At 50.6% G+C, this 27,732-nt stretch overlaps 1 protein-coding gene across 2 annotated transcripts in view; it reads left to right on the forward strand.

The window, feature by feature from the left end:
• Window positions 1–329: 329 nt before the first annotated feature.
• Window positions 330–27,732, forward strand: part of Card11 (caspase recruitment domain family member 11) — a 77,036-nt gene continuing 49,633 nt past the window's right edge. Inside the window, exon 1 of one of the 2 annotated variants that reach the window (XM_048330125.1) lies at window positions 330–472. The gene's annotated coding sequence lies outside the window, so the exon portion shown is untranslated. Of the gene's footprint in view, window positions 473–23,116; window positions 23,187–27,732 lie in introns of those variants that run through there. The other variant, XM_048330134.1, reaches the window with a different exon arrangement.

Here is a 27,732-nt window from a genome sequence, read left to right on the forward strand (position 1 = left end):
GGGGTCTGGGGTCTTCCAAGACGGCAGCCATCTCCCAGAGCCCGAAGAATCTAGAAAGGGGGTGTCCCTTTTGAGCCCCAGGGGGCCCTAGGCTCCTATCGACCTGGCTGGGGCCGAGCTGGGCCTCCTCCCGCCTCACGGGGGGGGGGGGGGCGGGGAGCGCGTGGCAGGTCCACCCCAGCCCCCCACATCTTTCAGCCCCCAAGCCTGGGACCAGAACCCTGCCCCCCCCCTCTCTCTAACCCTTTGCTTTTTTTTTTTTTTTTAGTCTCATTTCCTGTCGGGTTTTGCATCTCCCTCCCCCGCCCCTCCCGGCCCTTGACACACTTTCTCTCCGGGCCTCCAGGCCGGGCCTCGCGCAGCCCCCTGCGGCCCCGCAGCGCCGGGAGGGCGGACAGCCGGCCGAGGCCTGCGAGGAGGAGGCGGCGCACGAACCCGCGGAGCCCGGAGCCCCGGAGCATGAGCACCCCAAGTAAGGGCTGCGGAGCCTGGAACGCGGGGGTTCTGGGAGGAGCCAGGCTGGGGGGATCCGGGGGCGGGACGGGAAAGGGGGCCAGGGCCGAGCAGGGCTCCCCTCCCACCAGCCCCCCTTCTACCCTCCTCCCTCGCCCACCCCCCTCTTGTGGGTCTCACGCCGTCCCCCACCCTCACCCAGGCAAAGAGGAAGGGGGTGAGGGGCCGGGGATGGGCGGCGGATGCGGGCGACCTGGGGTGCGCCCGCCCCACCGAGGAGGGAAATCTTGGGGACACCTGCGGGGCGGAAGTTTGCAGCCCAGAGCACAGCGGGGCGCAGACTCCAGACCCGTGCGGCTGCTCGAGAGCCCGAGCCTCCAACACCAGACGGACGCCCGAGGCTGGGGCACCTGCGGGGAGCGCACGGGGCGACCCCACCCCCAGGCCGGACATGGGGAGGGGCTGGGCTCCCCGCCGAGGTTCCGGGTTGGGGCCTGGGCACCCAGCGCCGCTGTTGGGGTTGCAGACTTCCGGGGTGCTCAGCACCCCTCGAGCCTCCCAGCCTTGGTCTTGAACCCGTGTCCGCACACACTGGCCACGGCCTTTGGATCCCTGGCTGGAGGACGGAAATCCCGGAGCACTGGCATTACGCCGCCGCTGATGAACCCCCAGGCTCTCCCGCCCTGAGGGGAGCCTGAGCCAGAGGATAGGGAGCTGGGGTGTCCCCAGAGCCGCACCCCAGAGCCGCCTTGCACCGGTGTGGGTGTGGACTTGCGCTGGTGCCGCACACCATACGAACCCCTGGGGGAGAAATAGAGGCCCTGGCGTCGGGGATATGCGGAGAGTTGGGCAGCCACCATCCGCCTCCAGAACTTTCCTCTTCCCAAATCAAAACCCTACAGGCCCCTCGCCCCTCCCATTGCACTCCGCCTTCCCCTCCCCGGGGGCCTGGGCTGACCCCACCCGTTTGCTGCCTGTGCATCCAAGGGCTCTAGGGACCTCATCCACGCAGGTCGCTGGACCCCAGCCTCAGGTCACCCATGCCCCATCCAGGCTGGATGGGCTCTTCACCCCTTTTTCCCCCGGCTGAATAGTCCTCCATTGTACTCAGAGCTGAGTTGAATACAAACCAGAGAATAGATGAGAAGGAGCTATTTCCTTTATTTACAAACAAAACAACAACAACAACAAAAAACACCTTGTAAATCAGTAAGATGCCACTGATTTGTCTGAAAAGTCCTAATAGTGAATGTTTTAGGTTTGGTGAGCCAACTGGTCTCTGCTGAAATGATTCAACTCCAAGAGCCACAGAGAGAGGAGGGAAGGTGGCCACCTCTGGCCGCATATGTAGTGTGGGTGGCACCAAATCGGGCCTTGGTGGTGCTTTACCCACCCCAGAACCAGAGAATTCATCCCAGAGGAAAAATGACTAATGGGCAGACATAAGCAAAGAGAACCACAGTAGACCCAGCAAGCGTGTTGACATTATAGGTAAATCAATAGGAAATAAGGGAGGGGCTCCAAAAAATTAGATGAGACTTAACATGGGGGCATGACCCGCAGGCATGCTTCTATGCCAAGCATTATCTACCAGCCCTGTACAGGGATCAGTCCCCCAGAAGGTGCCTTCTGCCTCCAAGTAATTACCTACACAAGTCGAGCCAAGTGGCTCACACCTGTGACTCTAGCTGATTAGGAGGCAGAGATTGGGAGGATCACAGGTTGAGGCCAAGCAGGGCAGAAATGTTCTCTAGAGCCTATGTTAGCCAGCAGCTGGGCATGGCAGCATGTCCCTTTCATTCCAACGGCATGGGACACACAAATGGAAAGATTACCATCTCTCCCACATAACTAACGCCAAAAGGGCTGGAGGTGTGGCTCAAGTGGTAGAGCACTTACCTAGCAGTGTGAGGCCCTGAGTTCAAACCTGGGGACTAGCAAAATAAATACATAAGTGAAGTGAAAGAAATTATCCCACAGACAGAATGCCACTGTTCACTCCAACGCTGATTTCCCCAGTGCAAAAGCCTGGTTGAGGTAGTTTAAAATGGAAAGACAGGAGGACACGTGGGGACAGCCTCCCAACTAAGACCCAATACCACCCAAAGAGAGTCTTCTGGCAGCCATCACCCCGAGTTTGTATACCTTGCCCACCCATCCTCTTGAACATGAGGCTTATGCCAACTGTCTTACCTGGACATGGAATAATCCAGAAACTCAACTTCTCATTTCCTCTGAAGCTTTCTTTTCTGCCGTCCTGCCAGTTGCTGGGGCCGAAGCTCTTTGGAGCCAACTTTGAGGCCTCGTCATTTGTCCACTTGCTCAGCACGGAAAAACCAATTTGCTCTGTGGAGGTGGTGATGGATGACATTTGCTTGCCTCGTTAATGCGTCTCTTAGTGGAGAAAAAGAATTCCATTTGCGACTGGTAGGGAAGAGACCAGGGGGGCTTAAAAGGGACTTAGGCTTTCTCCGTGGACAGTCTCAGCCTAGTCCCCTCCCCTTTGGGACTCAGTTTCCCCCTGTGTCAAGGAAGACGATTCCAGAGGGTTTGAGATGGCAGATGGAATTCATCTGTAAATTGATCCCAATCAACTAGTCATGGCTGGGACACTGTTGAGACTCCAAGCTGGGGGGGGGGGCATAGTTCTGTGATCGATTGCCGATGTCTGCCATGGTTCCCCTCTCCCCATTAGTCATCCCCACATGACTGAGACCCCTTCCAGCTTCAAAAGTCCAGGACGACCTCGTGACCTTCAGCCTCGCACTCCCCTGCCCTTCCCAAGATTGCCTTTCTTCAGAAACTGGATAGAGACAAATAAACCCTGCCTCTTCTTGTACAAAATTGCTCTGAGGAGCTGAGGAGATGCGTGGTTGAAAAATGGAGCAGAAAATAACAAAGCCTTCTGAGGAGGGGCATTGGGGTTTTATTAATGGACTCTCTGGTCACTGAGTCAGTGCTCCTCCCAGCCCATCTTGGCTTTGACCTTCAGTGCCTCCTTGTGGCTTTACCCCAGAGATATGGCAGGACAGAGCTGCTTGATTCTCCCTCATCCTTTTTCCTCCTCCTTTTCCTTGCCAGTATCAAAGCTGCAACTCAGGAGCTCAGGGCCTTACATTTGCTCAGCTTGTGTTTGACCAGTTCTTTTCTACTTGAGCCATACCTTCAGTCCAGCATTTTGCTGGTTACTTTGGAATTTTCTCTGCCTGGACTAGCTTTGTACTTCTACCCTTTCATCTTGGCCTGTGATGCTGTATTATAGTAGTGTAAAATGGACTAAGAATCCATTGCTGCGTCTGTTTACCACCTGTCCAGCCTCTAGCACACACACCGGGCCTCTCAGCTGGGTGTCAGAGGCCTGAGAGGGAAAGATAACGCTACCACTCTCAACAAGGGCATCAGCCAGAGCAGAGACAGACCCAGGAACTGTCAGCCACAAATCAGCACACTGACATAAATGGGGTTCAGGTGAAGACAGACATGTAGAGAGGGGCAGACAGGTGTACAACAGCTGGCGAAGGCCTGCATGGCGGATGGTGCTGCCGGGAGACCTGGGCATTTCTCTAGAAGCTGGTGAAGCAGCCAGGACAGAGGCAGCTGCACAGCCCGTTCATGGCTGCACTATTTTCCACAAACAAGCCAGGGAAACAGCCCAGATTCCTACAGACTCTTCTCCCTAGTTAATCACCAGGAAACAGGAGGTGGCACTGTGGCTCAAAGTGGTAGAGCACTAGCCTTGAGCAGAAGAGCTGAGGGACAGCGCCCAGGCTCTGTGTGTGTGTGTGTGTGTGTGTGTGTGTGTGTGTGTGTGTGTGTGTGTGTGTTCTTATGGCTGACTCTGCTTTTAGTCTGTTTAAGAAAGATTTGCCTTGCCCAAAATGCCTGTTTCCTTCTAAAAGCATGATTGTTCTATCTCCCACACTGATAACCATAATCCATCTAGAAAGGATTTTTTTTCCTTTCAAGTCAACTTTATTGAGATAGATAGCAAACAGTAGCATACACCCATTTTAAATACACACCATTCCATTGGAGTCTTGATTGCTCTCTATCCCCACCCTTGCCACAACCTGAAGAGATGCCATCACCCCCCCCCCAAGGTGCCTCAAGCCCCTCACCACCCTAGGTAGGTGTCAGGTGCCCCTCTGTTTCTAGGCCCATAAGGGAGGCACCTCCAGACTCTGTAGACTGAATTCAGACCTGCATCAAGCCAGATTCCCAGCCACGCTGTGTGCACACAACGGGTATAGACAGAATCCAGTTCCTTTGGAGAATGGTGACAAGTCCAAAATACTGTTCCTCTTGTTATAAATGGTGGAGCCCGGAGCAGATCCAGCCGAGATGATAGATTATTGGGTTTGGAGGAGACTTAAAGAAGAAGAAAAGAAAAAATCAGAGAAAGCAAAAGGTGGGGAGAAATGGTTCAGTCTTTGCAAGAATCACCCTGATTCCTGGGCCAGGACCCCCTCTTCTTCCTAGACCTGGTGCAGTGATGTCATGGGGCATAAGATCTGTACATTTGAGGGGCAAGGTTTGGGGGTGCAGTGGGCCTGCTGCTTCCCCATATGGATTATGAACCGGAATGGAGACAGCCACTCAGCCCACCACCAAGTCCAAAAGATGAGGCTCTTTTTTTTTTTTTTTTTTGCTTTTTAAAAACTTAATTTTGGGGCTGGGGATGTGGCCTAGTGGCAAAAGCGCTTGCCTTGTATACATGAAGCCCTCGGTTCGATTCCCCAGCACCACATATACAGAAAATGGCCAGAAGTGGCGCTGCGGCTCAAGTGGCAGAGTGCTAGCCTTGAGCAAAAAGAAGCCAGGGACAGTGCTCAAGCCCTGAGTCCAAGCCGCAGGACTGGCCAAAAAAAAAAAAAAAACAACTTAATTTTATTGGTGTCCCTGGGGTTTGAATTCAGGGCTTTATGCTTAGTAGGCAGGTGTTTTGCCTCTTGAGCCACAGCCTCCAGCCCCTTTTGCTCCAGTTGTTTGCGAGATAGGGTCTCTCACTTTGTGTCCGAGCTGGTCTGGACTGTCGTCCTCCTATTTATGCTTCTCAATGTAGGTGGAATGCTATATGTGCCCCACCATTCTAGGCTTTTTTCTAGGGTCTTCTGAATTTTTTTTTTTTTTTTTTGGCCAGTCCTGGGCCTTGGACTCAGGGCCTGAGCACTGTCCCTGGCTTCTTCCCCGCTCAAGGCTAGCACTCTGCCACTTGAGCCACAGCGCCGCTTCTGGCCGTTTTCTGTATATGTGGTGCTGGGGAATCGAACCTAGGGCCTCGTGTATCCGAGGCAGGCACTCTTGCCACTAGGCCATATCCCCAGCCCCCTGAATTTTTTTTTTATCCAGGGCAAGCCTGGAACCCTGGTCCGGCTGGTCTCAGCCTTTGGAGAAATTAGGACAAGAAATGTATTCCACCACACCTAGCTATTGCTCAACAGTGAATCTTGCAAATGTTTATGCCTGGAATGGCTTTGAACCTCGATATCCCGATCACAACCCTTGTGGGTGCTAGGATTACAAACTTGAGCAGGCAGCCCTACCTCATTCTTTCTTCCTGTCATTTTCCTTCTGCTTTGAAGACCTGCTTCTTATGTGTTGTAGGGCAGGTCTGGTGGTGACTTTGTCTGTTTTTGCTCATCTACAGAAGTCTTGGAATTCAATAGATTGAATTCCATCCCACCTGAAGACCAGTGTCCCTCCTTCCCTGAGCCTTCTGTCTCACATTACCTCTACTCTGCTTTGTCATGGCCTATAGCTCTTAATCCCTAACTGTATCTAATTTATAAATTTGTGATGAGGATGGTATGCTTAGGGACAAGGTGGACAGTGAGTTCACAGGTGAGCAAGTGTAGCAGCTCCATGTCTCCTTGGTTCACATAGTCTCCAATGAGGAGTCTGCCATCACTCTCAACCCCTTCCCCCCTCCCCCACACACAGCTCTTCATCTTCCTCTTCCCCATAGTGGCCATGCTATCTCTGTTCTGCTTCTCATTCCCTGAGCTTCCTGAATCGGCATAGCTCTATAACCATGACAAGTCCAGTGTTGTGTTTTGTTTTTGTCAGTTGCAGGGTTTGAACTCTGGGCCTGGGCGCTGTCCCTGGGCTCTTCAGCTCAAGGCTACCTCTCTACTACTTTGAGCCATAGCTCCACCTCCACTTTTCTGGTAGTTACTTGGAGATAAGAGTCTCACAGACTTTCCTACCCTGGCTAGCTTCAAACCACCATCCTCAGATCTCAGCCTCTTGAGTAGCTAGGATGACAGGCGTGAGCCACCACTCCCACCCTGTGAACTAGGAACTCAAGAGCCAGCAGTGGGTGAGGAAAGCACAGTCCAGGCAGTCAGGGACAGGTAGGTGATGTGGGGCTTAAACCTGGAGTCTGTCTTGCCAGGGGTCATGGACACAGAAGCTTATACCTACCTAAAAATATCCATCTCTGAGTCTTAATTTTCTTTTGAGACAGTCTCACTGTGTAGTCCAGGCTGGCTACAAATTCATAATCCTCCTACCTCAGATTTCCCAGTGCTGGAACTCCAGGCATGAGTTACCATGCCCACCAATTGGGAATCTAACTTCAGCCATTCATTTTTAATCGATTCTCTCGATGTGGTTTCAGCTGTGCCCACACGGGCTTTTCTGCTTCTTGAAAATCCAGAGAAAAATCACCACTTAGGAGGCTGTGTGACCAGCGTTGTTCTCTGATGTTTTTCATTATGCATTTTAATCAAGGCCAACTTAATCTGCTAGTTACTGGGGTAAGGTTCGGGGGAATGAGGCAGGCCGGCACCAGCAGCCAATTCTCACCCACTGGCTTCAGTTTATTCACTTTGGAAGTTCTTGGCTATTCCTACTACAATGATTCCTTTGTTTCCTCCCGTGGCCATCCAGGCATGCACTCACCCTGCTTTTGATCTGATCTGATACTTGCTGGATGGTCTTAGTTGGTAGGGTGTGGGGGAGTCTTCACTCTTTTTGCTCTTTGCATCTTAGTTTGACAATTCCCAAGGACTTGTACACAAGTCCACACGTTCTCTTCTCAGACATACCCAGGCTCCTGACCCACTCACTAAATACCCAATTCACTTCTGGTTTGTTTTCCTTTGGCAGTACTGGAGTTTGAACTCAGGACCCCATGCTTACTTGCCTGGCACTCTACCAACTGGAGCCATGCCTCCAGTGTGGCTGCTTTATTTTTTTTCTTTTGCTGGTTAATTGGAGATGAAGTCTCGAGGACGCTCTTGTCCAGGCTAGCTTTGAACTATGTTCTTCCAGATCTCTGAGTAATTAGGATTACCCTGTGTGAGCCAGTGGTACCCAGCTATTTGACCTTGGTAAAATTTGTCTTGTCTCACTCAACACAATTGTCTCCTGTTCCATCCTTTTTTTTTCCTGCAAATGACATGATTTCCTTCTTTTTTTGGAGCTAAGTAATACTTCAGTCCTCATCGTTTGGTGCTTTATATTTGGTCTTCTTGTCAGTGGAGAGCCATGCCCTTGAACTTGACCTCACCATGTCCTTCAGTTATCTATCTGTACTTGAGATCCAACTTCTTGTGTTCTCCCCACAGGTCTCCTTGGAGCTCTGTTAGGGTTGTGCTGACTCTGTGTGTGTGTTTGCATCTGAGAACTTGGTTTGTCTTTCCCTTGCTTTTCATTCCCCATCATGTCTTTCCATGAATTTTTTAGGTCTCTATAAATATCTTCTTAGTGTTTTGTTCAATTTCTTCTGGCTTTAACAACTATTATAAAGAATATCTTCTTGTGCAAATGTGTATGTGCGCGCATTGCTAGTGTAGAGAGGCTGTTTGTATTTTCATGTTTAATCTTGGATTCAGCAACTATGTTAGACTTTTCTACAAACGTTAGCAGCTTATATATAATTTTTGGAGAGAGCTTATATGTAGATAATAATAATTTCCCTTGTGAATTATGGCGAGTTCCCCCCCGCCCCCCACAACACACACATTCTTACATCTTCTGTTTCTCTTTTCTTGTTTCATTCTTTTCTTACCAAATGCAAAGTAACCTCTCCAGCTTAGCACTGACTGGCAAAAGAAAAAATATTGCTTAGTGGGAGATATCAGAGAATATTCTTAATTAGGTTAAAAATACTCATGGGGCTCCAGTGCCTCATTCCCATAATCCTAGCTATTCAGGAAGCTGAGAGCTAGAGGATCAAGGTTCAAGGCCAGCCCAAGCAAAGAAATCCATGTTAACCAGCATCTCAAGTTAACCAGCAAAAAGCCAGGCTGAAGGCATGGCTCAGGTAGTAGATCACTAGCCATGAGCAAGAAAGCCAGTAAGAGCATGAGGCCCTGTGTTCAAACTCTGGTACCTGCTTTTTTTTTTTTTTTTTTTTTTTTTGTCAGTCCTGGGGCTTGAATTCGGAGCCTGGGCACTGTCCCTGAGCTTCTTTTGCTCAAGGCTAGCACTCTACCACTTGAGCCATAGTGCCACTTCTGGCTTTTTCTGTTTATGGGATAGTGAGGAATCAAACCCAGGGCTTCATGCATACTTGGCAAGCACTCTACCACTAAGTCACCTTCCCAGCCCCCCACTATTTTTTTTTAAAGTTTATGTCCTTTCTATTTGAACTTGAACCTCACTGGTGTGCGCTATTGTGAGCCCACACACTTCACAGTGACTGAAACATCCATACATGATATTTTGTCTTTGTGTGTGCATAGTCATGAATTTCATCATGAGGATTCCTAAAGTCAACCAGAACTTTCATTTCTGGGATGAGCTCAACTTATTGAGGGATGGTACAAAAGAGTGCAGATACTTACAGAGTTCTCAGCCTGGTCCTGGTAGGACATTCTGGAAATTTTAACAGTCCCCCGAGTCTGCAGAGGAAATGGGGTGCATCTCATGCAAATAATGGGATTGTAGCAACCCCCGTAGTTGCTGCACCTGGAGTCAGAGCCCAGGATATTGCATTACCTGGAGTTTTGGATTGTCTGGGATGTCTGTACCATCTGACAGGTTGGTAGAAGGTTCAAGGTTAGCTGAGATTCTTGCTTTCTCTCCCATTGCATCAGCACAAGTGCCACAGTCCGCCTCCCCCCCTCAGCAGTGGGCTGGGCTGTATCCCCTGTAGACTGTTCTGGTGCCCATGTCCTCCTCCGAGGCTCCTAGGCTGTCCCTGCAGGCAGCCCAGGCCTCACAGGGCGGTGGGGTCAGTACTGTAGATGGAAGTGGGTGATCAAGGCAAAGTGGGGTGGAAGCCTACTCCCCATGCTGTCCTTCTAGGCACTGCCCTGACACCGTCAGACCTTGTGTTCCAGTACTGGGGTTGAACTCAGGGCCTCATGTGGCTTTTTTACTCAATCAAGGCTGGCACTCTTCCACTTGAGCCACAGTTCCACTGCCAACTTTTTGGTGGTTAATTGGTGATAAGAGTCTCATAGACTTTCCTACCTGGGCTGGCTTCAAACCATGTCCCTCACATCTCAGCCTCCCGAGTAGCTGGAATTGCAGGTGTGAGCTACCAGTACTGGGCTGTATGCTTCTAACTTTGCACCTTATTTTTAACCTTCTACAAACCAGCCTCAGTGGCCTTCTTTTCATGGCAGTCTGGGATGGCGCTCAGAGATTATAGCATGCTAGGCAGAGGCTCTACCTCTTAGGCCATGCCCCTGGTCCTTTTTGCTTTTTTTTTTTTTTTTTTTAGATAGAATCTTGAACTTTTGCCCTGGGTTATCCCCAGAATATAATCTTCCTACTTAGGTAGCTATATGATCACGGGCATGCCCTACAGAGCTGGCTTGGTTGTTGAGATGGGGGTCTCAGCTTTTTGTCTGAGCTGGCCTTGAAGGGTGATCATGTTATCTCTGCCTCCTGAATAGCTAGGATTACAGATGAGAACCACAGTGCCCACACAAGGACCACACGTCTCCCATGGTGAAGGCTGCTTTCAGTGGGGACGTAGTAGATACCCCTAAGTCCAGGAATCAGGGTCACCACATGCTTCATGACTTCCTGGGGTTGATTCTGGAATCTGGGTCTGAAGTACTACCAGCCATGGTCACGTGACTCAACCCAAGAGGAAGGAAAATATTTGAGGCTGCTCCATTCACCATGGTTGGATATACAAGGACTGAATTGTATTCCCCCCAAGTCTGCATGGTCAGCCCTAAAACCTGGTACCTCAAAATGTGACTTTTAATTTTTTGGGCTGTTACCAGTATTTGAACTCAGGGCCTGGCACTCTCACTCAGCTTGTTCCCTCTCTCTCATCTTCACTAGTTTGGGGTTCCTCGGGGGATGCCATACTGAGTTAATTTTCTTCTAATTGGCTCTGCCCAACTGCCAAGGGGCTTCTAGGAGTTCAGCTTCAAGTCAGAGAAGAAGAGCCAGGGCGGCCCTGCTGGGCACCGTGCCTGCCATGGTGCTGGTTTCTTTGTCTGGCAGGTCTGGAGGTAGACTCATGACCACTCTGTGCCCCAGCTCTGCACCCGGGGAGTCAGGATGGAGACCCACCTCATGACTGGCCCAGCAGCCCCCTGCCCCTTAGCCGGGTTTCCTATCACACCCCTGCAGGAGGAGGCACACGGGGCCTGGTGCAGGAGACCTGTGCCTTTGGCCAGGCTCAAACCACCCACCAAGGACTTCCTAAGCTGACCCAGCCCTGACCCAGAATCCACCTCCACACCCCTGCCCCCTCTTCCCTCCCCAGACCGTTCACCTACCCCTGCATCAAGCCTGACAGTGCCACCCTCCTGCCCCATGAATTGTTTTTGTCTCCTTCAGCAAGGCTGCCCCCCACTTTTTCTCTTTCTCTCTCTCCCTCTCTCTCTGTGTCTCTCTATCTCTCCCTCACCCTCTCCCTCTCTCTGCTTTTCCATTGCATTTTGTGATTATTTAAAAAAAATGTGGCAAGGTGCTGGTGCCTCACACTTGTAATCCTAACTACTCAGGAGGCTGAGATCTGAGGATCACAGTTTGAAGCCAACCCAGACAGGAAAGTCTGTGAGACGCTTACCTCTACTTCACTACCAAAATGCTGAAAGTTGAGCTGTGGCTCAAGTGGTAGAGCCCTAGCCTTGAACACAAAAGCTCAGGGATGGTGCCCAGGCCCTGAGTTCAAGCCCCAGGATCTACACACATACCTTGTGTTGAGGAATGATGGCTAACATCTATAATCCCAGCTACTCAGAAGGTGGAGAAGCTTTTGGAAGTTTATTGTGTTTTATGTTTGTTTCAGCCTTCTGTGTACTACTCGGGTCATTTTGCTTAAGTCTTTGGGCCTGGGTTTGTCTGGCTTGCTCTTGCAGCTGCCATGGGATGGGTGCAACCCCCTAATTCCTCTAAGCCCCAGACTCCCCTCTGTTAGGCGAGTACCATATTCATTGCCTTGTGTTCATTACTGAGCATGGTGTTCATTACTATTTTGTTGTTGTTGCTGTGAGCAAATACCATCCAGAAACAACTGGAAAGGGGCAGAATTCATTGTAGCTGCCAGTTTCATAGGATCCACCCCCATAATCAGCTGGCCCCAGGCTCCTGGACAGATCATCATGGCAGCCAGGGCCTGTGCCAGAGAAGCTTCTTCACCTCCTGGTGGACAGGAAGTAGGGAGGGAAGACAGGAAGTGGCCATGCAGAGACACAGCCCCAAAGGCCCACCCAGTGACCTGTTTCTGCCAGCCAATCAGGCTGGGTCTCCTCAAATTTCACCAGGCGAAGCACTCACAACAGGAGTGCATGGGGGCAGCAGCACATTCCCACCCAGCACTGCTGTGAGGTAGGTGTCCCCAGGTGACCGGTGAGGAGACGGTGAGAGCCATGCCAACAAGGACAGACACGATGTGTATTTACAATCCCGATTTCCTCCACTGCCCTTGTGTGAGTTTGATTATTAATCACTAATTTGGCCTCCTCCCCAGCAAGTGAGGGTGACCTTATAATTCACTGCCCAAACTAGAATACTATTTTAATTTTATTAACATCTGGAAAATTGACTCCATTTGGCGGACGGCTCTGTGGGTGTTCATGCACCAGGCACTCATAACCGTCACCACACCATGGGTGCAGAACGGCTCCATCACTGAAATCACACCTGTAGCACACCTTACTCCATCCTGTCATCACAAGCCGGCAGCCGCTGCTGGGCAGCAGTCTTTTATTTTTTAATTGTTGTTATAAAGATGGTGTACAGAGGGGTTACAGTTACATGAATCAGGTCGTGAGAGCACTTCTTTTTGAGCAGTGTCACCTCTTCCCTCTCTCTCTCCAAGTTTTTGCCTCCTGCCCCCCCCCCCAGTTGTACGGTTTATTTTCAACATAGTGTCTAGTGAGTACCATGGCTGCCTTTGTTCACCCTTTGTCCCCCCATATCTGTGCCCCCTTACCCTCCTTTAAGACAGATTAACTTACAAACAAGACAAAAGGTACAGAAAACAAAACAGCGACAAAGGGGAAAAATGAGTAAAAAGGAAGAAGCAGAATAACATAAAACTTCATTTCCATTTCTTGAAGTTCATTTCAATAAACATCATTTTATATGATGCCCATAGCTATTCTGCCTTTGTAGTCCTGTTTAATTTCTTATTTCCAAGGGTAAATTTTTGTCTTTTACCATCCAGTGTGTTTACTTGCATATTTGAAGGCACATTCTAGTTACAACAAATGAGGGAAAACATGGAGTCTATGTTTCTTTGGGCCTGGCTCACTTAATAGAGCTTTGCCAGGTGTTGGGGTTCAAGACCCCTCTCCCCGCTTCTCCCGGGGAGATGCCCAAATCCCAAACTATGAAAGAAACTTGGCTCTACCCCTCCTGCCAGGAGAAGGAGTAAAGCGTATCTTTGTGGACTGCGCTAAGCTGAGGAGAAATGCCGAAATCCCCCTCCCCATCCATCCCCCTCATGTGTCCGGAGCCGACGCAGGAAAGAAATTCTGGGGAGTCGGTCTGGATGGTCCACCAGTCTCAAAAGAATCTTTACTCAGGGAGGGGCTTTACATAACGGTAATGGCGGGAACGAAGAGGAGGGACTTGGGTTGACTAGCTGATTGGCTGAGCTGGGCTGCCCATCAGGTGATGTCATGAAACTTCCTCTATGGGCAGGGACCACAGCCCTCCAAGAGCTGGGTCTCTGGGGGCTCCGCTGCCATGATGGCACGCACTGTGCTCGCCCCCCCAGGGGCGGGGACTTCTCTTCCAGTTGAAGCCGGAAGATGGGAGTGGCTAGCTTTTACACTACCCCAGGGCTGGGGGAAGGGCAGTGTGAATCCCCAACAGCCAGGTCTTTCCATTTCCTTACCAATGGGGCAGAATGTCATTCTTTCTGGTAGAGGCATTGCCCTCCATTGTGTGTGTATGCCACATTTTTTGATCCATTTGTCTGTGTGGCAGTCTGATGCTGTTCTCCTATCAAGAATATCCCATTCATGGAGTCGCCTGATACACAGCCTCTCGAGACCAGCTTCACTCATTCAGCCTTGGACATTCATCTGCGATACAGCATGTGTTAGTGGCTTGTTCCTTTTCAGTGCTGAGTTACACTCTCTTGTCTCTAATGGATATTTGGGTTTATCCAGTTGGGCAATTTATGAACAGTGGTGTGTGTATAGGGTTTTTGTGTGAACAAAAACAGACTTGTGTGTGTGTGTGTGTGTGTGTGTGTGTGTGTGTGTGTGTATGTAGGAATGGAATTGCTTTATTCCAAGCTGCTTCTGAGAGTGGTTTTGTAGCCATTCCCAGTGATGATGAGCCCCAGTGACTCCAGATCTTCACAGGCATTTGGTGGTGTGTGTGGTGGTTAAATGTTATGCTATGCTATAATGGGGCACCATGATCTCTCACTGGGATTATCGCCTCCACTCCATAGTGGCTGGCCCACACCACATTGGCTTTGCATGAGCTGATTTAGCACTCACAAGTTCCTTGATTCAAATCTTCATCCATATCACATTGGGCCATTGGTTTTCCTGGAGCTTTTCTTTTCAAATTCTCTGCTCTTCCAGATACAGAGACATTCCCTCCTAGTCTGAAGATTGTCTTCGTGTTCTTTTCACGGAGCCTTGTTCTTTGAGCTTAGCTCAATTTGCCTGTTTTTGGTTTATTTGTTTGTTTTTAGTCAGTCATAAGGCTTGAACTCAGGGTCGGGCACTGTCCCTGAGCTAGTGCTCTACAATTTTGAGCTACGGCACCATTTCCGGTTTTCTGGTGGTTCATTGGAGATAAAAGTCTCACGGACTTTACTGCTTGAGCTGGCTTTGAACCACAATCCTTGATCTCAGCCTCTGAGTAGCTAGGATTATAGGTGTGAGCTTCCAGCACCCAGTTTGTCTGTTTTTGTCTCACACTCTGTGTTCTTGTAGACACAGCCAAGAATACTGTCTAACTCACTGCCACAAATTTCTTCACTGTTTCAAATTTAAACAGAGGATCCATTTAGAATTTGTTCAGGGCCTGGATGCTGTCCTTTACCTTTTTTTTTGATCCAGGCTGTTGTTCTACCCCTTGAGCCACAGCTCTAGTTCTGGCTTTTTTGATGGTTAATTGAAGATAAGAGACTCATGGACTTTTCCTTCCTGGGCTGGCTTCAAAGCCCAGATATGATCCTCATATCTCATTCTCCTGAGTAGCTAGGTTTACAAGTGTGAGCCACTGGCCCTGGCCTTATTGTTTTATCATGTGTTTTAACACCCACAGTGGCATGGATTAACCTTGTGTTTTGCCACCTGCCTAAACTTCCCTATTAGTTTGTGTTATATGTTAGTTTATCTATGTATGTGTTAGAACTACTTTTGTTGTATTTTCCAGCATAGAGATGGGAAGGGACCATCTTAGGCATTCTCTAAAAGTTTGTTACATTTTGGCCGGCAAATAGCTACCATGTGAATTCCACTCTGCATCATTGCTCCTCGGTGGCTCACGTGCAGTGAATGCCAATTCTCGTTCTGTTTTGGTGGGTACAGAGTCCTGGGCTCCCTCGGAGCGAAGCTGTAGAATATGTAAACTGTTTGTGGGTGAACTTGTTGCACCCCTCCTCAGGGGATTTCAGGACATTTCTGACTGCGTTATTTTCTGTGTATTTCTGTTGGTTTGGCTTTACATGTGCCAAAGCCTGTCATGAAATCTATCAACATCCCAGTAGTTAATAATTCCTCTTTTTTAAAAAGGGAAAGTGACAGATAATGATAAATATGTTTATTTTTTTGAATTCGCACGCATTAGTTGTACAAGGGTGTTTTCGTTGTGACATTTCCACATGTGTAAATAATGGGCCCGTCATCCTCCCCCCTCACCACTGTCCCCACCCTCTCCCCCTTCCTCAAGCCATCCCAACAGCTCTCATTATTCTCCTTTCATACATCCACACAAACTGCACCAATCATATTCATCCTCACCCACCCTTTGGCTAGCCCTCCCTCCTCTCCCCTCCCCCTCACCAGCTGGCAGAGCATAGAAACTTTGTGACACTTTTAACATTGTTTCCCTTAAGTTCTGTTGCCTTCAAAAGGACAATTGTCCAACTAGGTTAGGACCCCATCCAGAAAAAGAAAAATCTCATTTTTAACTTCATCCCCAATTTAAAGGGCCTATCTGGCTGGGTGCAGTGGCTCTCACCTGCAATCCCCATGACTTCAGAGGTGCATGCCAATCAATAGGATCATGGTTTCAGGCCAACCCAGGCAAAAAGTTAGCAAGACCAAACTGTGACAGGAAGCCTAAAGTAAGAGGATCACAGTGCAGGCTGGCCCTAACAACAACAACAAAAACAACCCCTCCCCCCCCTCCCCCCCCCCCCCCCCCCCCCCCCCCCCCCCGCCACACACACACACACAAAACAAGACTATAAACAAAAAAAGACTAAAAAGGGCTGGAAGTGGTGGATCAGTGGCCTAGCAAGACTAAGGCCCTGAGTTAGTTCAAACCCTAGCACACCCACCCCAAAAAAGCACCCTCTCTCCAAATAAAGTGCACTGCCAGATCCATATTTGTGAGCATGAAGATGCCCCCTTGGCTGGTGAATACATAATCACATGCCGTTTGTAAATTCAGGGAGGAATTGCATGGGGTAGCCAGGTCTGGCTTAAGCCTATAATCCTAGCTAATTGGCAGCTGGACATCAAGGAATTGCAATTCAAAGCCAGCCTAGAAATACAAAAAGAAAGCTTGAGACTCCATCTCAACCAATGACTGGACACAGTGGTGCATGCATGCCATCCGGGCTACACAGAGAAAGCACAAATAGGAAGATCACAATCCAGGCCAGTCCTGCCTCAGAAACCAGGCAAAAAGGGACTGGGGAGAGAGGCATGGTTCAAACAGTAGAGTGCCTTCCTAGCAAGTGTGAGGCACTGAGTTCAATCGCCAGCACCACCAAAAAATAATTTTTAGTGCCCTGACAAAGCTACTGCACACTAAATGATGGAAACACCATAGTAAATAGACAGATCCGGATGTGCACATAGGCAGAATTTTATTTCCAGGCAGTGTCGTAATAAGGAACTCCACAGTGACAGAAATAGGTGAGGAGTTGCCAAGCCCCGGGGCAGACAGGGTGGCGGTGTGGCTGCTAGTGAGGGCAGGGTTTCTGTTGTGTTAGGGTGGTGAAGAATGTTCTGGAATTGGATCATGATGACAGTCACACAGCCACATGAATTTACCAAAGCCCACCACAGCCTAGGGTCTTCTTCCTTTTCCTTTTTGTGCTTCAGGAGTTTGAACTCGGGGGCTTGTACTTACTAGGCCGGTGCCGTACCACTGAGCCATGACTCCTGCCTGCCCTTTTGCTTTTTTAATTTGTTTTTCAAAGCCGGGCATTGGCAGTTCATACCTGCAATCTTAGTTGTGCACGAGGCTGAGGTCTAAGGATCAAAGTTCAAAGCCAGCCCAGGCAGAAAAGTCTCCAAGATTTCTATCTCCAATTAAGTAGCAAAAAGCCTATTTTTGCCACATAGGTGTGATTACAAGCGGGAGCCCCCACACTTGCCCATGATCATTATATTTCAGTGTAACCATTTCTCCCTGTCATCCTCCGCTTGTGGAAACCTGATTCTGGAAACGGCCCTGGAGAATCAATGGGTTCAAACCTTGCTGCCTTCCGGGAAAGCCGTCTTGTATTGGACACATTCTAGGGTTTTCTAACCTGGTGGGAAGAGCCTGGCCCAAGAGGCAGCAACTGAGAAGTGGCCTCGGAGTCAGCCTTCTCTGCTTTTTCTTGGTTTCATGGAACCAGAAATGGTGTCTGACCTTGAACTGTGTTCCTCCTTATTTCTGCCTCCAAAGTAGCTGGGATTACAAGCGTGAGCCACCGCCACCAACCACAACCATTATATTCCAGTGGGACTGTTTCTCCAGCTTCACCATTTCCGCAGTGTTTCCTTAGGTTTCGTTGGTCCGCTGTGTGTAACCTTGAATCCCACTCAAGTGCTGTTTGGTGGCAATGTTTAGCATGGTTTCCCCAGCTGCTGCCAATACTTCATGTGGCATCCCCCCAACTCTCTCATCACCCCTCATCTATTACCACCACCACCCTACTCAGGGTGTTCTTTCTTCAGCTTTTAATGAAGCTGTCCTGGTTAAAGAAATTCAATGTGATTGAACGGCAGCAAAGAATCAAAATCTAAATATCTGAGAGGGATGAATAATAACTAGGTATTAAGGCTTATTGGTTATTTATTACTGGCAGACGGCAGAAAAATATTAGCAGGCAGAAAGCTGCAAATTAATCACAGCAGGTGAAAGGCAATGTGGAAAATGACCTCTGTCATTGTCAACACTGCCAGCTATTCCAGGGTGGCCTCACTTTTTGTGATCGTTTTTCTTTCCTGGGGAGAGCTAACAGCACAAAAGGGTGAAAAAAACTCTTAAATGGATAGCCAAGTACCAGTGGCTCATGCCTATAATCCCAGCTACTCAAAGAGGCTGAGATCTGTGGATCTTAGTTTTTTTGTTTGTTTTTTTTTTTTTTGGCCAGTCCTGGGGCTTGGACTCAGGGCCTGAGCACTGTCCCTGGCTTCTTTTTGCTCAAGGCTAGCACTCTGCCACTTGAGCCACAGCGCCACTTCTGGCCATTTTCTGTATATGTGGTGCTGAGGAATCGAACCCAGGGCCTCATGTATATGAGGCAGGCACTCTTGCCACTAGGCCATATCCCCAGCCCTGTGGATCTTAGTTTTAAGCCAGCCTGGGCAGGAAAGTCCCAAAGACTCCCATCTCCAAAATGATTAGCAAAAAGTCAGACTAGTGATGGCTCAAGTGATAAGAGTGCTAGCCATGAGCAAAACTGCTAAGGAACAGCAGCCAGGCCCTTAGTTCAAGTCCAAATACCAACACACACACACACACAGATACACACACATATACACACACACCCCACAACACAACTCAGTGCCCAAGACAGGCAGGGGAGCTGCCCCTTCCCTAGGGCCTGGGCAGGTGCTAGCCCCTGCCTCCAGCTTTTCAGTATACCACACATTTATAATCCCATATTCCATACCACCAAAGAGAACTGTGTTTTTACCAGGGCAGAGCTCTACCAATTCAAGCTTGGATTTCACTCTAGAGGCCCTGAGCTCAGGGGGAAAGAAGGAAGGACAGGAGGGAGGAAGGGAGGGAGGGAGGAAGGAAGGGAGGGAGGGAGGGAGGAAGGACACATCTGAGGATAAATGGGATTTGGGAGGCCCTGGGACCTTGGCTTCCAGGCCTCTCAGAGGCAAGGCATACCTAGTCTGAGATGGCTGTGCTGAGAAGGCAGCTGGTTCTTGCTGGGCCTCCAGCACAAGGAATACCACAGATTTATCAGCTCAGCATCAAAAGCTACAAGAGTCTGGGTATGGTAGTGCATGCCTGTAATGCCAGCATAACCTGGGTAACCTCAAGTTACAACCTTCCCAATCTCTGCCTCCCTAGCAGCTGGGATGACAGCTGTGAGTCACCATGCCCAACCCCAACATTCACATTTGAACCTCAGCGCCTTGGATACTACACCAAACAGTCCATTTATTCCAAATAGACCTTCGGGTCTTAGTCCTGAGGAATAAGGATTGTAAGAACTCTTCATTTATGGGGCACCAACTGTATTCCAGCCTGGGCTTTCACTCTGTGTACACCATAGTTCCTGTTTTCTAGAGATTGACGGTAGGCGGAATGGGAGCAAGAGGGTGGGTGCTGGGTGCTGGGAGATTCAGGAAGTTCAAGGAGGGACTGTGGTCCTTCTGACCTTCTGGGTTGTGGGCAGAGGAGATGGGGAAGTGCCTGCTGGAGACCAGCAGATGCCCCTAGCCGCTGCCCACGGCATGGAGTGGCCCACACTGTTCACATCCAGCAGTGAAGCCAAGCCCTTCCCAGCTCCAATGGTGTTTTCCCTGGGCTGCTTTATGGAGACAGCACACCGGTCTCTGCAGTGGACTTGAAGCCATCGCAGGAGCGGAGCCATGGATAGGGCCACAGGGTGTTAGATAAACAGAAGCGATGGGATCCAGAGAGGCAGAGACAGAAGGGGATTTATTCCAGGAATGGAGTCAGGCTAAAAAGCCCCCCACCCTTGCCCCCCCCCACACCTCCTGCAGGACAGAGACAGAAATGTGGTTGATGTGATTGCCCTCATGTCCCAAGGCCTGAGGACCAGCATCTCTGATGTTCCAGTGTGGGGAAAGATGGACACCCCTGCTCAAGGACATAGCTCACCCCTCTTCATCTTCTCATCCTTCTGATCCTCAACACATTGGCTGCTGTCCTCCCATTTGGGAGGGTAGCCGGCTTCACCCGCCCAGGGCTCATGTCTTCCAGGGACACCCTCCCAGTTCCACCAGGAATGTCTCACCAGCCCCCTGGGCAGCCACTAGTCCAGTCAAGTTGACACACAGAATGTGTCAGCATGCAGAATCTCCAGTTTCCCGAGACCCAACAAAGGGGATGTCTGAGCCACAGCATCCCGTCCAGCTCAGCTGGAGAAGACATTTGTCCTTGCTTCTCCTGGCCCTGGGCTGCCCCTCTGCTACCCCCAGCTTGTAGACTGAGTCCCTGGAAGGAGCAGGCCCCAGCCCAGCGGGCAGAAAACGGTGAAGAGTTAACAGGATTTGACTCTGCTTTATGCGACTCCCTGCTTCCACATGCAGGCTTCCATGGCGACATCATTAGCAGCAAGCTGCTAATTAAATTTCATATTTATGATCAGAAAATAAAATCATTGGACCTTTTTGAAATAGGATTTTATGAGTTTGAGCTGAGGCCGCTGAGTCAGCAGTGGGGGGACCAGGCGGTTTGGAACCACACAGCTTCAAGGCAAAGATAAATAAATCCAAGAATGCCGGCGGGGGGGGGGGGGGGCGGGGGGAGTGGCAAGCCCAGGCTCCAGTTTTCAAGTCCTGAACTGGTTTGGGAGGGCAGGGGCGAAGGGGGGGGGGTGAATCTTGGAGAAAGAGAGAGAGGAAGATAGAGAAACCGACATCCACCCTGGCAACACCATAGGAAAAGGAGCTCCCACCGGGCCCCTTGAGGGTTTGGGGTTCATGCCTACACCCCTAGTTGAAGTCAGAGTGTTCCATGTTCAAGTCCTCAGGTTTTATAGATCTGCTGGGCTGCAAAGCCAGCTGCTGTACATTTTATTCTTGCAATAATAGACAAATCACTCGTTACCCACAAGCTCTGACTTGCACCCTGGGAGTGTGTGGCCGGAAGCTCTCCTAAGCCACTTCCTGTTCCTGTGTGACTTCACCCTCCTCCTCCTAGGGGACATTTGGAAGCCATTCCGGGGTCAAGGAGAGATGGTCCTTCAGGAGCACCCGGGGGTGCCTCAGCCTGCCATTTGTATCTTAACCTGTCCAGTGGGAAGCAGCTCAGAACCCCAGCATTAGGAAAGCCTTTGATGGTTTGGTCCCACCCTTGAACACGGCTGGGCAGCCCCTCCTCTATAATGGCAGCCCAGGACCAGCTGTATCCTGCCAGTCACCACTGCTGTCCTGTTGCCTGTTGCGATGACCCAGGGCTCCAGGGAGAGATGAGCCAGCAGAAGTCTGAGCAGACCTGGCCCAGGCCCTGCTTCCCTCTAAATCCTTGTGTGGGGCTCCTGGCCCAGTGCTCAGGTCCCCTGCCCACTGCCAGACCCTCTTCTGCAACTTGGAGGCCATGGGGACACCATAGCAAAGGTGATGCACATGCGTCAATCTGCACAACGTGGTCACTAGGCACCTCTGGCTCCTCCAGCTGTGACACAGGAGTGGGTGGCCCAGAGCCCCCAGGGACCCTCCCAGTGTGAAATTCCATCACTTCTTGAACATGTCCCCCACCCCATGCTTCCTGTCTCTGACTGGGTCAGAGAACTGTCCAGAAGCTGAAATGCCTTCCCTTAATCTATAGCTGGGAGCCTTGACTCGTGCCTGTATTCCCAAACTCTGTGAGCGGCTGAAATTGAGAGGATGGAAGTTCAAGTTCAGCCTGGACAGGAAAGTGTTTTCATAGACACAGATGGAGGCTCAAGCTTGAGTCTCATTTCACAGGAAGTGAGACCCCTGTCCTAAAAATAACCAGTGAAAACCAGAACGGAAGCGTGGCTCAGCAACAGAGTGTCTGCCTAGCAAGTGTGAGTGAGGCTCTGAATTCAATCCCCAGTACCACCAAAGGAAGGGGAGGGAGGGAGGAAGAAAAGGCAGGCAGGCAGAGAGAGGGGAGGGAGGAAGGAAAGGGAGGGAGGGAGAGAGGAAGGAGAGGTAAGAGGAAGAAAGGAAGAAGAGGGAGGGAGGGAGGGAGGAAGGGAAGGAGGGTAAAGGAGGGAGGGAGGAAAGGAGGGAGGGAGGGTGGCAGGCTATTGGAGATCACAGGACTGGGGGCAGGACAAAACAAAGAGCCTTGTTCTCTAGAGGTCCCCACATACACACACACTCCATGTGGCTGTGTCCCTCCCTCCCCTACTGAAGCTGGTTATCTGAGTGGTCACTTGCTGATCCCACCTAGCCTCTGTCTGGTGTGTGGGAAAGGGTGAGGCGGCACAGCTCCCCTGGGTCTGGCCCCAGTGGGACCTGGTGGTATGGGGCCATGAGCTTGGTGTGGGAAACTCATGATTGGTGATATGGATGGGAGGGTTTGCTGGCCTCAGGTGCAGATACCCACCTGTGTCTGCACCCCTCCATGTTGTCCTTCACCCACTCTCTGGGGCCCAGTTCCCTGTGAGGACCCTCGTTCTTGCCCTCTGCCCTCAGGGCTGCCCAGAGGAGGCAGCCTGCCCTGGGTCACCTGTCCACGAGGGCAGAGACAGACACAGCCATTGAGGATCATGACATCAGAGAGTGGGCAGACAGGAGGGCAGGCTCCAAGGCTTGGGGGGGGGGGGCCCACAAGCACTAACAAAAGTGAAGATCCAGCAGGAGGAGTGGACAGAAGGGTGGGTGCCTGTAGATGCTTCCCCCAGTATGTTCCCTCCTGGAGGGAATTTCAAGGCAGAGGACTCTGGCCTCCTGAGCAAGAAAGCTGACAGGAAGGGGTGAGCCGCCCCACCCCTGACCCAGGCTCCTCCATAGCCCCCCAACCCCCTCCACAGCTTCCCCCTGCATAGGGCTAGAGTCACCCACAGACTCAGCTCTGAAACAAAAAGGGAAGTGTGACACCCACCCTAGTTCCCTCTGCCAAAAATAGGTGCAGCCAAGCCAAGGGGCGGGGGGGGGGGTCTTCCGGGACGGGCGCTACAGCCCTGGACAGGCGCTGTACCCCACCAGGCCTCAGCACCACACAGGGAGTTGCAGATCAACACCAGGAGACCCCAGCCGAGCCCAGGGCCCCATGTAAGTATTTGTCCCTGCTGGCTCCTGCTGTGGTGTGTCATCACATCTTGGGGAATACATGACCTCTTGTTGCCCTCTCCCATCAGGCCTTTTGCTCTTGTCTACCACATGGGCCCAGTGACCTCATGTCCCTTCCCACTTCATTCCCTGAGTGAGATGCGCAGTGCCAGCAGCAGGTGTGAGCTGTGTGGGGTCTACGCACTGCACTGCGCCTGTGCAGAGTCCAGATGCCACCAAGGAGGCCCCAGACACAGGGCAGCCCACTCTGGTAGCTTTCGGCTCTCCCAGAGGACACACCAGAGACTTACAGCAGGATTTACAGGCAGCAGCTGCATTAGGAACCTGTGTGTTTTACGGGTGGCCACTCAGCCAGGGCCTGTCCCACTCTGGGAGGGTTTCCTGCCCCTGAACCCCAGCTCCATCACCCAGCCCATCTGGGCTTGCTCAAGATTGCAAACTAAGAGTCTGCTTCTGCCCACCACAGAACAGAATAACACTAGAGGATTGGGCGCCGGTGGCTCACACCTGTCATCCTAGCTACTCAGAAGGCTGAGATCTGTGGATCGTGGTTCAAAACCAGCCTGGGCAGGAAAGTCCATGAGACCCTTATCTCTGATTATCCAGCAAAAAGCCAGAAGTGGAGCTGTGGCTCAAGTGGTAGAGCACCAGCCTTGAGTAAAAAAGGCAAGGGACAGCACCCAAGCCCTGAGTTCAAGTCTCAGGACTAGTACAAGAAAACAAACAGAAAACACTAGGAGGGCATCCCAGCCATTTGTGGGGTGAACAACCCCCCCCCAATGAGACAGGAGTGGAGATCCCCAAAAAGGAGCTCTCCTCCCCTGTCATCTCTTGTAGGCCCCCCTTAAAGCCTTCCTACTTCCTCATGGGATGTTCATGGACCACTGAGGACCCATAGTGCCTCGTCTCAGCCCCCCTTGGAGGTACGCAGTGATGCATGCATGCAGACATTCCAGGGTGACCCCAAACATCCCTGCAGGGAGCCCCAGCCCACAGCCCACTGGGATCACCACTAGTGACTCAAGCTCCTGACACTCAGGGAGAAGAGGCCGCCATGACAAAGCAGCTGGGCACCTCATTTCCCTACTGGGGTCCTGTGTAACACTGAGACATGAGTTTCCAGCCTGGCCTTGAGCTCTACCTCCCAATCTCCATCTTCCAAGTAGCTGGGACTATAGGCAGGAGTCAACTCTGTGCCTAGCTTTTGTTGTTGTTGTTTTCAGGTATTTTTATTCTTGAATTTTGGAAGTCATGGACATAGAAGGTCGACTATATTGGTTTGCTTTCTGTCTCTGCAGATTCATTCTGGACACAGAATCACATATACGTGGCCTTTCTAATAATAAATAAGTGCATTGTTTCTGAGGGCCATCCAGTATAGCATGTTGTCACTCTTCTTCCGTAGCTGAGTAATATTCCATGGTTTGGGTAAACTGTCTTTATTTTAAATGTCTCTGGCTTTGAGGAGTCTGGGCTTTGGGGCTTAGTCAAGGACCATACAGAGGCAAATGGAAGAAAAGGAGCCAGAAGTATGGCACTACACGCCTGTAATCTCAGCTACTCAGGAGGCAGAGATAGGAAGATCTCACTGTGACCCCACCCCTCAGGCAAAGCTGTTCATAAGAATGTCTGAAAAATAAAAATTAAAAAAAAAGGGCTGGGCATGTGACTCAAGTGGTAGAGTGTTTGCCTAGCAAGTGTGAGGCCCAGGGTTCCATCCCCAGTACTGAAGGGCAAAAGGGAGAAGGAGGAGCTGCCTGCACACCCACAGGCCATCCAGTCTCCTTGGTAGAGGCTGAGCCAGAGCCCAGAGGCCTGGGGAGGCCTGTGGAGCAGAGTCTGGCTCCAGCCAGCCTCAGAGCTACGGGCCTGGCCGATCCTGAACATGTTGTAGCAACTCACTACAGCCAAACCTGACATCACAGAGGGCGGAAGAGCCCGGAGCTGACGGAAGCATGCTCTCAGAACCCTAATACTGAGTTGGAGGCTGGGCATAGAGGCTGCCTGGCGGGGTATTTCACTAGGGAACCCCCTGGATTCTCTTGACAGAGATTTCCAGAAGGGTTTTGGTGTGGCTTCTGTGCCCACCCAGTCCCAGCACCCTGCTCCACTCTTCTAGAAATCTCTCCACCAAAAAGAAGGAGCAGGGACAGCAGACCCAGGAATCTGGAACGTTCTCCATCTGGACCAGCAGTCCAGGTTTGTTTTGGGCTTATTTTGGCATTGCTGGTGATTTACACTCTAGCCCTTTTTTGCTTTAGTTATTTTTCACATAAGGGTCTGGCTTTGGGTTTGAGCTAGCCTGGACTGTGATCCTCTTATTTATGCTTCCTGTGCAGCGGGGACAACAGGCATGTGTTCCTAAGCCCAGCTTGTTTGGGGTGGAGTTTTGGGGTTATTGTTGTTTTTGAGATAGGGGTCTCATGACTTGAACTGTGATCCTCCTAATCTCAGCCTCCCTTAGTTGGGATGACAGGTGTGAGCCACCTCACCCAGCAGGATCACATCTGTGAGAGGGCATCCCAGGAAAGGGGAGACACATCCCAGCCCAGAGATCCCAAATCCAAGATGGACAGAGAAGGGTGCAGATTCAGACCAGAAAGGGGAGAGAAAGACGCTACGTTTCCTGAGGGAGGTTATACCACACTTAAGTACCCAGAGAAAGAAGACCTTAGTGCTCCTCATCTACTTCTACAGCCCTCCCCTCCTCAGCCTCCCATCCAAGTTGCTGAGGTTGCAGGTGTGAGCTACCAGCATCTGGCTGCTCTGGTTATTTCTGAGATAAGGTCTCACTTTCTGCCAGAGCTGATACCTGGGCTGTCATCTCCTATCTTATGCTGACCTCTTCAGCCAGGCTGGCAGGTCTGAACTACCACACTTAGCTTTTCCCACTGACAAGGGGTCCAGAGAAAGTTTTTATCCAGGTGGCCTGGAACTGCAGTTCCTCTTAATCTCAGTCTCCTTCACATCTGGAACTTCACAGCTTGCAACTATGCCTCCTTCCCTTCTTCCCTCCTCTGTCTCTGTCTCTCTCTGTGTCTGTCTGTCTGTCTCTGTCTCTCTGTCTCTGTCTCTCTGTCTCTCTCTGTCTCTCTGTCTGTCTCTGTCTCTCTGTCTCTCTCTCTCTCTCTCTCTCTCTCTCTCTCTCTCTCGTGCTGCTCTTTGAACCCAGGACCTCAAGCTTACTAGGAAAAAGCTCTACCCTGTGACCCACTCTCCAGCCATCTTGCTTTCAGTTTGTTCTTCATGTAGGGTCTCATGCTTTTGCCCAGATTGGATCCTCCTACCCCAGCCCCTTCATTCCTGTTTCTTTCACTGTCCTCTGCCTGCCTCCTTCATCAGCCCCGTACACTATGTGGGGCCCTTGTACCTTCTGCTCAATTGTCCTTGTCTTATCTTTCCCCTGTACCTCATCATCTTACTTGTCTGCCCTCTGTATGCACTAATGCTGAGTGAGTGAATGAATGAATGAATGAGTAGGCCCCAACCCTACCCTGCTTCTTGGTCCCTTGGGAGTGTCCTCATTACCGCACTTTGTAGACGCTCCCTGGATTGACATCCAAAGACATCAGAAGCCCAGCCAGGTCACATGCACCCTCGGAACCCCAGTGCTGGCCAGGTGGGAAGAAGAAGCAAAAGGAAAACTTAAGAATCCTCTAGCTCCTCCCCGCTGGCTGCTCTCCAGGAGGGGCTCCAATTTTATGATGCCAATGACCTTCTATATGCTCAACCTTTTCACTTAGAAGACTCTCAGGTCCATGGGGTTCACCCCACACAATCGCACACCAGCCCCAAGCTCCCTGAGCAAGATCTTGCTGACGAATGCTCATAGAAGGTCGCATCCATGCTTCCATCACACCTGTAATCCCAGCTACTCAGGAGGCTAATGTAGGAAGATTGTGGTCCCAGATCAGCCCAGGTCAAAGTGTGAGACCCTATCTGAAAAAAAAGGCCTAGGTGGCTATAGTTCAAGTGATAGAGGGTCTGCCTAGCAACCATGAGGCTCTGGGTTTAATCCCCAGTACTACAAAAATAAATGAATACACAAATAAGTAGTTCTTGGTGATGGAAGCTGAATATGACAGTGACAACCAAGTGTTTTTATCACCAAAACCATGGTTTCCCCAGGCACCAGTGGCTTATACCTGTAATCCAAGCTACTCAGGAGACTGAGATCTGAAGATCAGGGTTCAAAGCCAGCACTGGCAGGAAAATGTGTGAGACTCTTCTTTTTTTTCTGTCAATCCTGGGGCTTGAACTCAGGGCCTGGGTGCTGTCCCTGAGCTTCTTTTGCTCAAGACTAGCACTCTATCACTTGAGCCACAGCGCCACTTCCAGCTTTTACTGTTTATGTGGCATTGAGGAATCAAACCTAGGTCTTCATACATGCTAGGCAAGCACTCTACTGCTAAACCACATTCCCAGCCCACTGAGACTTTTATCTCCAATTATCCACCAGAAAACCAGAAGTGGCACTGTGGCTCAAAGTGGTAGAGCACTAGCCTTGATCAAAAAGAACTCAGGGACA

This window comes from Perognathus longimembris, chromosome 1 (assembly GCF_023159225.1).
Source record: "Perognathus longimembris pacificus isolate PPM17 chromosome 1, ASM2315922v1, whole genome shotgun sequence".
Taxonomy (NCBI): Eukaryota; Metazoa; Chordata; class Mammalia; order Rodentia; family Heteromyidae; genus Perognathus; species Perognathus longimembris.